The 13658-nt window shown below is 37.0% G+C and overlaps 1 protein-coding gene and 1 pseudogene across 1 annotated transcript in view; one reads left to right on the forward strand and one right to left on the reverse strand.

Annotated features, from left to right (window-relative positions):
• TENM1 (teneurin transmembrane protein 1) overlaps nucleotides 1–13658 on the reverse strand; it is an 811134-nt gene that overhangs the window by 321345 nt on the left and 476131 nt on the right. The window lies entirely within an intron of this gene.
• Nucleotides 9042–9155, forward strand: LOC123935628 (annotated as a pseudogene).

Here is a 13658-nt window from a genome sequence, read left to right on the forward strand (position 1 = left end):
TTTATGGACATGGAAGGAGCTGCCAAAAACAAATACATTAAAGTATGTTTTTGTGCATGCCCTTTACACTTACTGAGTACTATGTACCAGGCTTTGTGTTGAGCACATAATCTCAGTGAGTCTTCACTCATATGAAATAGGCTATATTGGGGCACCTGGGTGGCTCAGTCAGTTAAGCATCTGCCTTCAGCTCAGGTCACGATTCCAGGGTCCTGGTATCGAGCCCCACTTTGGGCTCCCTGCTCAGCAGGGAGCCTGCTTCTCCTCTCCCTCTGCCTCCAGCTCTGCCTACTTGTGCTCTCTCTCTCTATCAAATAAATAAATGAAATCTTTTAAAAAAAGAAATAGGTTATATTATTATCCTCATTGTGCATTTAAGAAAATGGAGGCCTAAGGAGGTTTAAAAAAAACTTGCCTACATCCTCCTAGTACATGAATGACAGAGCCAGAATAGGAACCCAGGTCACTTCGGTTCCCAAATCCTTAATCTTAACCTCTCTACTGTGCTGCCTGGAGCAGTAGAATGCACTGTTAAGCAAAACACATTCTAGTGTTGCATTTTAATGTACTACAAGAAACCCCTCCACTAAACAGAGAGCCAACATCACCCTGTCACACATGACCAAATGTATAAATCATTAAGACTATTTTAAGTCTGATTTCCAACTTTCACTTTAAAGAACAAAAGTATACAGGTTTAGAGGAAAAAACAACTGTCTAAGTTGCCAGTTCATGAAAAATCTCCACATTAGAGAATTCTTCATTAGTATCGTAAGGGTAAAGGTTATATAAAGGGCAGGGTTGCCTAGAGTAGTACACATTCACAAGCCTTTCTGGAGGGCCATTTGTCATTAGTATCAGAAGACTTTAAATATGCTGCCTACAATAATGTATCCTTAGGAAATGATGTGTCTGACAATGTATACAAGTCGTTCGTTGCAGTGTAATTTGTAATAGTGCAAAATAAACACCCAAGTGTTCAATAATAGGTACTTGGTTAAGTAAATTATTTTACAAACACATAGTAAAATATCACATAACCATTACAAATGGTACTGTAAAAGAAGATCTATTCACTAGGAAGTATTTAAAGAGATCACCAAGGGAAAAAAGGTAGGTTTCAAAACAGTATGGGCAATAGGATACAATTTTTTAAAAAAAGATTTCATTTATTTATTTGAGAGAGAGAGAAAGCGAGAGGGAAAGGGAGAAGCAGACTCCCTGCTGAGCAGAGAGCCTGATGTGGGACTCAGTCCCAGGACCCTGAGATCATGACCTAAGCCAAAGGCAGATGCTTAAACCAACTGAGCCACCCAGGTGGCCCAGTATACAATTTTTAAAATGAAAAAAATATATACATTCATATAAAAATAGTAACTTGTGTTATCTTTTGATTTTTTTTTTAAGTTCTCTGCCTTGAGCTTGTACTGCCTTTGTAACAAGTATCAGAAAGAAGGAAGATGGGGTAAGTGGAAAAAATGCACTGTTTAACACCAACCATATGCATAGTTGGTTCTGTTTATGTGAACATGATTTATTGAGCACCTAGAAAGTCCAGGCACCAGGCACTTTATGTGCAATATTTTGATCTTCATACGTTTATGAGGCTGATACTATTAGTCTCATCTTACAGATGAATAAACAGAGACCAAAAGAGGTTTTCAGCAGGAATAAAGTGGTGATAATAGTAGTTATTATAATGACAAGAGGTAACATTCATTAAGTGCTCGCTTGTGCTGAGCATGGTTCTAAGTAATTAATAAACTAGTATATCATTTAATCTTCACAATCCCATTAAAATAAATATCTCCCTTTACAGATAAGAAAAGCAATGCACAGAGAGGTTAAGTTGTCGGTGGTCCCACAGCTAGTAACTGGGGAAGTTGTCTCAAACACAAGCAGGCCAGCTCCAGAGCCGCCAATTGCTCTTAACCTTGACATCACTGTGCACTCTGCTGGGTAAGGCAGGTCATGGACACATTAAGGTATGAATGCAGACCTGTTAAGGCACAGAAGAAGCACGTGGGTAATACTGAATTGAGCCACGTTTACCCTGTTCTCCTTGGGAACAGTGACAAACATGAGAATGATAGCTTAAGAACTACAGAATTGAAAGAAGGGATCTCCATGATCATCTACTAGCCCAATTCCCTGATTTTGCAGTTAGGGAAACCAAAGCCCAGAAAATGAAATGAACTACCTAAAAGTAACACAGGTACTTAATGGAATAAATGAACTTGGAATCAGGGACTTCCAAAAGAATGTATTTCCTCTGCACTAGGTGACCTGCCAACCAGTCTAAGATAAGTTTTAAAGGCCACCTTAACTATTTTGGATGAATGTGGAAGCATTACAATGAAGCTACCTTTTAGTTGTTAAGAAGGAAAAGTAGTTATTACTGCGTCTAAAGGTACCTAAATATCCCCAGAATGGAGAAACAGTATATAGTTAGAAATAAGGAATAAATATATTGAAAAAGTGACTCATACCATTATACTCCTTCCATTTAATTGTGCTATCTATCTATCTATCTATCTATCTATCTATCTATCTATCTATCATCTATCTAGTTAAAGATTTTATTTATTTATTTGACAGAGAGAAAGCACACAAGCTGGGGGAGTGGCAGGCAGATAGAGAAGCAGACTCCCCACTGAGCAAGGAGCCTGATGCTGTACTAGATCCCAGGACCCTGAGATCATGACCAAGCTGAAGGTAAACGCATAACCAACTGAGCTACCCAGGTGCCCCTGTACTTCCTCTTTAGTCCCTCAAACGATCTCTTCCATTTATAAGGAGGGGAATTTCTTCTTTACTGTTTGGTTAGCGCTCCCAGCTTATGTTTTCCCCTCTGGCTATCTAATTTACCAGTGAGCAAGACATGTAGCACTTTATGGACAGCAGAGTGGAGCAGCCTCCCCATCTCCTCACCACTAACGAACTGGTGGTTACTGTGGAGGTGACAAGATGTCATTTAGTTATAACCAGTCCTGCACAGCAACACCCTGATATGTTCCTGTAGGATAAAAGGGAAACCCAGCAGTATGGGGTGCTTTTCACCCAGTGATTGGAGATAAAATCTTCGATCTTTTGCATATTTATGAAGGAGAACAATCGGATTTTTGAGACAATGTAAGTGGCCCCATATGTTGGATATTGATTTGGTTTAGTATATCACTAAGGGGGAGAAGAAAGACAAAGAAAGATAGAGAATTGTTGGCTATTATGATGGCAATTACAAGCAATAATCAATATCCCCGAGCACTGTAATTTCATCGTGATATACACCAAAGGATTTCCAAATGCAGTTTCGTAAGTAAAATATTACAGCATAATGAATAAATTCAGCAGTCGCAGCAGAGCAACATTTAAACTAATTCATATTTGAGTGGAATCCAAATCACAGCCCTCAGTGAGGGTAGATAATAAAATGAGTTCATATAGTAAGGTTCCTGTTTTCTTATTAACAAGCTGAGATTAAGATTCTTTGCTCTAGTGATCTATACTTTGATATGCATCATGAAAAACAGCACTGCAAATGCTATGTATTGTCAAAGGCTTTGCAGTCCATTGTTGGAAAGTGAAACTACTGCCTAAATGTGTTTTCATAGTCCCTGAAAAAAGTAGGAGCATAAAGACAAATGCGCAGTGCTAGACTTCAGCTATGTGCTCATAAAATCAGATCATCTGTCTAAGCGCATTGCTTTTCCCTGGGGACCGGAGGATATACTAAAATGTTGCTATCAATTTTATACAATTGGGTTTTTTGCACAGAGCAAATGATAAAAATGCAGTTCAAGAGTTTATGTGTAAGTAGTACTCTCCTTTGCATCTGTTTTAATATTCAAGTTCAAATTTAAAAAGGAAAAGCAAGATATTGCCAAAAGGAAATGGGCATATAAGGAAATTGAGAAAAAAAATATCTTCAAGACTGATGAGACCCAGTGGTGGTAAGTGGGAATGTAATAAATGCTCCTGTAAGGATTTTAAAATCATCTATAAAAAAAGGGAAAATGTACTCTCTCTTTTCAAACCCCTCATGCTACATAATTCTGAGGGTATCTGTTAGCACTAAATAATGTGATTTAATGTGGCACTTAAAATTCTATAGGAAATAGACAGAAATCTACAGCTTTCTAACAACAGATGCATAAATAACCAATGAAGTTTTTTTCTTTTACATCTTGTAAACATGCTTATGAGATGAATATCTAAACCTGTATTCCCTTAGCTATAAACATTTGACTCATTTTTATACCCAGAAGAAGGAATTCAACTTATTTCCAGTTCACAGCTGAGGGTGATTTAAAAAAAAAATAAATAAAACAGAAGACTGAAATGAAAAAGGCTTGAATCAAGTTACTATGGCCAAATCACATTCAGATAGAATTGTGGCATTTAGACATTTATTCATTTAAAAAAACATTAAATGCATTTTTATTATGATAAAAAACTACAAAATATAAAATTTACCATCCTATTTATTTTTATTTTTTACTTTAAGTGGGTTCCATGCCCACTGTGGGGTTTGAACACACGACCTTGAGATCAAGAGTTGCATGTTCTACCAACTGAGCCAACCAGGTGCACCCATCCTAACTATTTTTTAAGGGTACAGTTCAGTTCAGTAGCATTTATGAACATTGTTGTGAAACAGATCTCCAGAAATTTTCATCTTGCAAATATGAAACTCTATACCCATTAAACAGTCTCATTTCCCCCCTTCCCTCAGCCCCGGGGAACCACCACTTTGCTTTCTTTCTATGAACTGAACTAGCTTGGATACTTCATATATGTGGAATGATACAGTATTTGTCTTTTTGTAGTTTATTTCGCTTAGCATAATGTCCTGAAGTTATCTCATGTGTAGCACAGGACAAGGTATCCTTCCTTTTCAAGGTGGAATAATATTCTGTTGCAGGTACGTACACACCACATTTTCTTTGCCTGTTGATATATCCATGCATATCTGGGCTGCTTCCTCTTCTTGCTATTGTGAGTAATGAACACGAGTGTGCAAATATGTTCTTAGATCCTTTGTCAATTCTTTTGAGTATATGCCCCAAAGTAGGATTGTTGGATCATACAACACCTCCATTTTTAATTTTTTGAAGGATCTCCATATTATTTTCCATAGCAGTTGCACCATTTTACAATCCCTCTAATAGTGCACACGGGCTCCATTTTTTCTACATCTTCACTAACACCTAAATTCTATTCTTTTCTTTTTTTCCTTTCCTTTCCTTTCCTTTCCTTTCCTTTCCTTTCCTTTCCTTTCCTTTCCTTTCCTTTCCTTTCCTTTCCTTTCCCTCTCTCCCTCCCTTTCTTCCTTCCTGCAGTCCTTTCTTTCTTTCTTTTTCGATGGTAGCCATCCTAATGGGTGTGAAGCGACATCTCATTGTGCTTTTGGGTTTGCATTCCTCTGATACTGATGATGCTGAGCATCTTTTTGTAGGCTTGTTGGATATTTTTATAGCATCATTGGAGAAATGTCTATTCATAGGTATTTATTCTTATGCCTCCAAAAATATGAGAAAATTTTAAAACACGCCATGCTGGGTCAGCCCCATTTTCTTCTCTGACAAGAACACCTAAAGTTATTTTGCAGAAAAGTGTGGTTACTAGTCAAGATTATCAACCTCAGCATCTCAGTTTGTCTTTGGTAGGCCATTCCTAATAGTCCTTTTTAGAATATGCTCCCCCAAAGAGTATTCATTCAAACTCTTTCTGAACCTCAATGGAATTACCAGCTTGGACAAGTTTCCTGGGGTAACAAATTGTATTTCTCTCCTAACGGCTACATAAGGGAGGATTTCATTTTAATTGCTAGAGAGTTCTTTCTTCCAAATTTTAAGCCATTCCTGCCCATATATCCCCTCCAAACATTACATACTAAGTGTTTATAAAAAAATCTATACTCTCTCCCTGTTGTTTATTTTTAAGAATTTTTTTCTTTTTAAAGAGTTTCAGGTTACCCATCTACGCCTTAATTTTTCTAGGTTTAAGCATTAGTTCTACAGTTTATACTTGAATGGCAATGCTGTATGGTTTAGACTGATATTGTGATTGTGCAAGTGAGTAGTTTGTAGCTAACAGGAGAGCTATTTTAAAAATCTTTTTGTGGCTATTACTCCCACTCTTCTTTTAATCAGAATATCTACCCTGCATGTATTGTTCATTCCTTGAGCGCAGGGACTAAGTCTTAATTTCTACGTATGTTGTCTCATACTTCAAAGGTACTCAATGAATATATATTGATTTGTATGATGCCTTTGCTTCTTCTAAAAAGCTCTTGATTCACTGTACAGAATGAATGAGGCTTGGGAACTCTAAAATAAGTTTCACTTGTGAGCAAATATCTCTTGGTTTATTGAATGTAAAAGGGCAACTATAAGCTTTCATTTTGTTTTTACATAATCTAAAAGGAATGAATCAAAGAAATAGTTGATTCGTATTTCATCTCTTTTTGTAAGACATTTGGGTAATGAATCATTGTTAATAAAAAATACTAATAATTAAGAATACTCGCTGCTAATAATAATGGCAACAGCAATGACCATACACTAAACCACATCTATGTACTATGCACTCTGCTAAAATACTTTGTGCTTCTTAATCACTGAATCCTCACAATAACCCCATAAAGGAAGGTGATATTGTGCATATTTTACAGTTTAGGAGGCTGAGAATCAGCTATTAAAGTTACGTAAATTTCCCAAGGTCACACAACTGGTAAGTGACCGAGCTGGGAATCTACTTCAGTTTTGTTGATTACTGGACGTAAGCTACATGAGAGTAGAAGTGTCTGTCTTATTTACCGCTGTATCCTCAGCATCTAGAATGGTGCATAGCAAATAGTAGGTGCTCAATAAATATTTTAAAATTCATGCATGAGGGGCGCCTGGGTGGCTCAGTGGATTAAGCCGCTGCCTTCGGCTCAGGTCATGATCTCAGGGTCCTGGGATCGAGCCCCGCATCGGGCTCTCTGCTCTGCGGGGAGCCTGCTTCCTCCTCTCTCTCTGCCTGCCTCTCTGCCTACTTGTGATCTCTCTCTCTGTCAAATAAATAAATAAAAAACCTTTAAAAAAATTCATGCATGAACAATAAAACCCATTTACTTAACCACTGTGTACACATTAACTTCATATTAACTTATGACATCACTGGTGTGATTCATGATGTTAATCACCAGTGTAACAAAATCTTCTTAACTCATGTGATCATTTGGTATTTTCTTCTCAAACTGAATATATATGTTTAGTATTCCACTGAAGATGTTTTTATGGAAATGTTTGTATCAAGTCTTAAAATTACAGAAATGACAAAATGATATCAGGAAGGTACACAGTGAGCTAATTGTCATGTCTTCCTTTTTAGAATATGAAAGACATCAGAACATCTTTTATGTAACAGTGTTATCAGACTTCCCTATATATATTAAACATTTCTGTAACAGGATATTCAGAGATAAGTTTGAGCTAGGTGTGCTGGCATAAATATATAAAGATTGGAGAAAGAAATTATTATATATTCTGTTTGATCGAGTTGCTTTAGTAGACCCCAAAATAAATTAAAATAAACAATCATCCTCTATTTTATAATAATGCCTTTTCAAGACACACTCTCATCCTCATTTTCCAAGTTAGATCCATTCTCTGTAGATATAACTTTAATTTAAAAAATTTTTATTAAAAAATCCTACACTAGTTGAGGGGTAAATATCAAATTAATATTTTCTATTAATGTAAATGTTCCTGTATGAAAATGCTCAGGCCAAAACATAAAAATTATTTACTTAGATAAGTAAGCTTACCAATTTTTCATTTTCTTTATACTTAATTTAGTTCCTAAGGTATGCTGTGAAAGCTGTAATCTCTCTTCAAACTCAAAAAAATTTACAAAGCCGTTGGTGGGTGAGATTTTGAATCCTCTTTTGATTGTATACATCATTTCCATGAAGGAATAGTGGAATGCTGCTCCAGAGTTTTCAGTAGTTCATCTCCCAACAGGGACCATTTTAAATGGGAATAAACATGTGATCAAGGCAGAATTTATGGGTACATGTTTAAAATTAAACCAGGCCCCAAACTTTCTGGGATTTAAAAAAAAAATCTTGATTTTGGGAAGAAATTAGATTTTACGTCTCTTTACAAAAACTCAATGTCCACTGCCAATTTTACTTATCAGAGCAACCTGCTGGTTTTATAGACTTGGTTTCACTGGTTACTTGGCTTATTTATTTTTCTTTTTAGAGAAGTGGGTAGTGGGCAGAGTATTCTATGCCTTGATTACTTTTTTATTTGTCCTCATTTTCTACAGATATGTATTTTCCCCATTTATGTTAAGAGCCAGGCGACATGGCAAACATTTCTGTATTTGTTTCAATTGAACCATAATCTATTGACAAGGACACCTGATTTTAAAGAAAGAGTATTTCAAAGGAGTATAATAAGGAGAGAACCTAAGCATTTCCCACTAAGTTCTTCAGGTTGAAAATACAGATAATCATTCTAATGCACTGTTTGAAGGGTGTTGATCAACATTAGTCTTATATTAGCTTTCAGTGGTTTGTCTTACTCATACATGTACATTAAAGGCAAAAATGCTTTATAATGCTTTAAAGTAAGAAATGACACTCAAATCGGTCCTCTAACCTATCCAGTCTAACATTTCTCTGAGGGACAGACTGACAAAAGGCATGGCTGTCCTGTGAACTATCAATCTCAAAATCAAAGAAACGGCCTGAGGCAGAAGCTGTCTGTTCCTCACCAGCATCCTTGTTCGCCTTATTTCCTGGGCACATGGACTATATTTCCCAGTCACATTTCCATTAGGTATGGTCATGTGAATTCTGGCTCATGGGAAGTGTGAGCAAAAGTGATATCTGATATTTCAGTCTTCTTCCCTAGAACTCTTCCATCCAGGATCCTCAGTCTCCTTACTCACCTGACGACTAAAAGACCAGACTCAAATATGGGGGGGGGGGCTAGTATGTTCATTCCATGGAATATTATGAAGTTGTATTAAGAATTTTCAACCACAGCTTTGCGCAGTGGCAGTATTGTAGCCAATGAGGTTTATCCGAGGCGCGATTATTGCTAAAAGAATTTTCAACCACATAAGCATATTATGCTGATCATTGTCTCTCAGCAGAGCCTGGACAGAGCACCCTTATCCATGACTGTCCCAATCCCACTCCGCATTGCTTGTAATCAGAGTTAACTGCAGCAGAACTGGATAACCAACCTTGGAGACAATCGTATTCTCTCCTTCTCCCTCTCTCAGAAATCTAGACACAGAAACTCAGTCACTTAGGGAAGCCAAGATGAAAGTTATGTTGAGCCAGAGCGGGAGTTACAACATGATAGGGGAACAGATAAACAAATTCCATCTAAAGTGATGCCTGAGAAGAGAGAATTTGTGCAGAAAGAAACAGTAATGAGACATCACGTGGCTCCAGAAAGCAGGAGAACAATGGAGAGAGTTCCATCTCTCTTTAGGCATGGCTGTATTCATTGTCCTTTTCTTTCCCTGGGAGATTATCTTATATCATTTTTTAAAAAACCTCCTCTTTACCTGATTTAATTTTAAAACATTTCTGTTTCATTAACCAAATAATTTCTAAGGCAATAAATAATTTTCCATGTTGGCAGAAAAAACAGAATTCATACAGTATAAGCAAAGCTAGGTGCTGTCCCCTCACACACACACTCACACACACACTCAGTCACACACACACACACACATGCACTCTCTCACACACAAACAACTCCAACTCTAAATCCTTACTCTACAGAGATCAGATGTAGAAGAAAACATGGAAATCTTAACAGTAACTATCTTTGGGTAGTGGCATTTGTAGTTACTTTAATGTGTTTTTCCTATTTTTGGAATGAAGATGTACTACTTTATAAGGTCCTTTACAGTCTGGCATCCGCAGGGCTCTCAAACTCACTACTGCCATTATTTCCAATGCACTCTAAGCTCTGGTCATCCTGTCATGCGTGGTTTCCCAAATGTGCCATTTTCTTTCAGGCTTCTGTGTCCCTGTAAGCTTTTCAGCAAAGAACAATATCAGAAGAGCTATGAAATGCCCAAGAGTAGTGTAGATCTAAAGTAAATTCAAGAGAGAGAGAACAAAGAATGAACAAAGGGAGAATGAAGAGCATAGAAGAAAAAGGAATAGAATAAGAAAGGAAATTTGATAGATAGATATGGCTATATATGCCAGGGTAGAGGATCATTTGTTAGTGGCTTTGGAGGTCACCTGGGGCTCCCCTGTCTGGATCTGATCCAAATAGTCAGCAGTGATACACTGCTTTTTCCAGGTTTTGTATTCCCAGTAAACAGGCCAATTAAGTATATATACAAACTGATACACAGTCAAAAATATATTCTCTTGCTTAAGACTCTCACACAGAAACACAGGATATGACAAGTTAATTGGGGATAAAGTTATATAAGGAGTTACCTCTATATGAAAAGGAAACCAATTGGTGGGGGTGGGGAAACCTTAGAGCTAAATGGATTTAGTTTAGTGGTTGCTTTAGTCTGTTAGAACTGCTATAACAAAATACCATCAACTTCAGTTCGTTATTTATAAACAACAGAAATATATTTCTTACACTTCTGGAAGCTGGAAGTCTGAGATCGAGGTGCCAGCATGGGAGGGTTCTGGTGAAGGGCCTCTTCTGGGTTACAGACTGTTCCCCATTCTGCTGTGGGCATCTAGTGGGTGGAAGGGGCCAGAGAGCAATCGGAGGCTTCTTTCATAAGGGCACTAGTCCCCATTCATGAAGGCTCCACCCTCAGGACCTAAGGACCTAATCATCTCCCAGAGGCCCCATCTAATACCATCATCTTGGTTTTCAATAGATGCATTTTGGGGAGATCCAAACATTCAATTTATAATAGCAGTTTCCAACACAAATTATACTATAAAGTAGAGAATTATCTAAACCCACTAACAAAGTCTTCAGAAGAAAGGAATATGAAGAGGGAAGATGGGAAGGGAACAAAAGAAACTGCTAGAATCTTAAGAGAAGTTGAGTAAAGTGAGTAGGTAAGGAAACAAAAGATTTTGTCTCACCATTAGTCTAAAATGGTGTTTGTCAATTTGGGATGAATTGGCCCACAAGGGACATTTAGCATTGTCTGGAGACATGCTTGGTTGACACAACTAGGGGGAAGTTGCTCCTGGCATCTAGTGGGTAAGAGGCTAGGAATGCTGCTAAACATTCTATTATGCATGGGAAAGTGCCCACAACAAAGAATCATACAGCCTGAAATGCCATAGTGAGGTTGAGAAACATTGGTCAAAAACTATTCCTCTGATTGGAGCATACATTTTTGAAGTATTCAACATCCCTATGGGAGGGAATCTGTCATTCTTTATAAGACTCCCAGAAATAAAGATTTTCTTGCCAGTCACTCATGATCTTATCTTCCATCCAACCTCACAGCTGTTCCTCCCTTGAGGCTATCTGCACTTTGGATTGGTTTATTATCCAAGCAAACACCCTGAATCCTGGGGTGGGAGAGCACATTCGGCTCACTCATAATTACCTCCAACTCCTACTTACAAACAAGGAAATCTTTGTAAGATATGGAGAATAGAAAACATTTCTACTTTCAATTTTTAGAATTGCTGTTCAAATTGTACCTCTCAAGAACTGTCACAAGGCATAAATCCAAACCCTGATATACTGATTAAAACATGCAGAACATACAATAATCATAGCAATTGAAACAACATTAATCCTCTTCAGGTTAGGTCACCTAAGAAATAGTCAAATTTAGCTTTGTGCCATGCTCTAAAGCTCAGAAACTAAAACCCCACGTGAACACAGGAGAATTTGTGGAAACCAGGCATTCCTTCCAAGGAAATGTTCTCTCTGGTCCCATGCTGCGTGGATTCAAGAGTACAAAGAAGAAACCCATTGGTTTGCTTTAATTATTAAAGGACAGCACAAGGAGATAAACAAGGTCAGGTTAATTTCAAGAATATAATGATTCCATGCACTTCTCTGACCTCTAAATATACATCTCTATTTGGCAAATATAATATTGAGTCTAAACTTATTTTCTTTCTGCATCATTGTCAGTACTCAGAAAAAAGTATCATCATGGATTCACAGGATGGAGTATAGAAGTGGCTGGCTGGAACTTAAACCCAACAGAGGTTATATTTTTATCTTTGAATAAGAAACATAAAGTAAAGTTAAATTTATTTCTTAATTAGACAGAAAATTACAAGTTGAAAGAAAACACTGAAACATTGGGGGCTTCACAATATGACACAAGGCAAGACAGACTTCTTTATGAGGTGTTGCATCTTGAATCCTGTCTCTATAAAGGGTTTTGCTTTTAAATTCATGTATTTAATAAACTTTTATTGAGCACCTATGTGAATTGGGTAAAACATGTTCACAGACTAGTCTTATACTGGCCTAAGATTGGTTTCCTATGTTTGTCTGCCATTAGCGCTACCTCTGACAGGGATGTGCAGTGTTTTCCTCATTTCTTCTTGGCTTCTGGAAATTTTAAAGGAATCATGACTGTTTAACTTCAGTTTATCTGACTTATTAGGGAACCTCACTTAGATTCTGTAATCTTGTAATTAGAATCCAACTAACTGGAAACCTACCCTGAGCAGGATTCTTTCAGCAGAAGAGCAAATGACAAGAATGCAAGCTACAGAATAACAGAGAAAGTAAAGGCCGAAAAGACATCAAATACTATTTAGCTTTATTCCCTCACCTGACTGTTGTGCAAAATGAGGTTGGAGAGGAAGAAAGAGACATTATCAAGGTCACATAGCTATTTAGTGGCAGAATTGGACTTGGACTCAAGATTTCCAATTCTAAATCCAGTGCTTTTTCAACTACTCAGGAAAGGCCACCCAAAATTCACAAAGGATATCTTGGAACCACAATGCATTTTGTTCACGCTACAATATTTTCTACATCCAAAGTTCTATACAATAAAAAATCATGTTCAGAATGACAACCCCTACTTAACGTAAGATTTTCAATTATACTAGATTAAATTATGATCATTTGGATTAAAATGGAAAGTAGATTCATATTTAAGAATGATTTCCAACAAGAGTGGCAATTTTTAAAAGCTCTATTTAACCTTAAGCTATTCACCAAATCCAATTAACCAGAACCCCCAGTTTTCTGGGCATTAGGCTCATCAAGATTTTAATATAAATAGAATAAAACGTAGATTACATCTCCAGGCAGGGAAATTTAGCTAAACTATAAATATTCACTGAAATACAAAAGGGCTAGCTTACATTCCAGAGACAAACTGTTAGAGTGCAAAGAATATTGGATTGGCTGCAGGGAGATTTGAATTCTAGCTCCAATTCTTGCTCTAAACTGCCATAGGGACACATTAGTAAAATTTCCCATGACTTAGTTTCCTTATTTTTAAGCTGGGCATAATTTCTATTATGTCTACCTTCCCAGGGTTGTTTCGAGTTAAAATGAAATAACCAGCAGAAGGACTCTGAAGAACAGAAACTTATACATGCACACTAACATAGGCACATATACACACATTTGCACACAGATATATAGATAGATAGATAGATATATCTATATATATATATATATACACACAATATATATATATATTGTCTATGGTCTGAG

This window comes from Meles meles, chromosome X, assembly GCF_922984935.1.
Source record: "Meles meles chromosome X, mMelMel3.1 paternal haplotype, whole genome shotgun sequence".
NCBI classification, from domain to species: Eukaryota; Metazoa; Chordata; class Mammalia; order Carnivora; family Mustelidae; genus Meles; species Meles meles.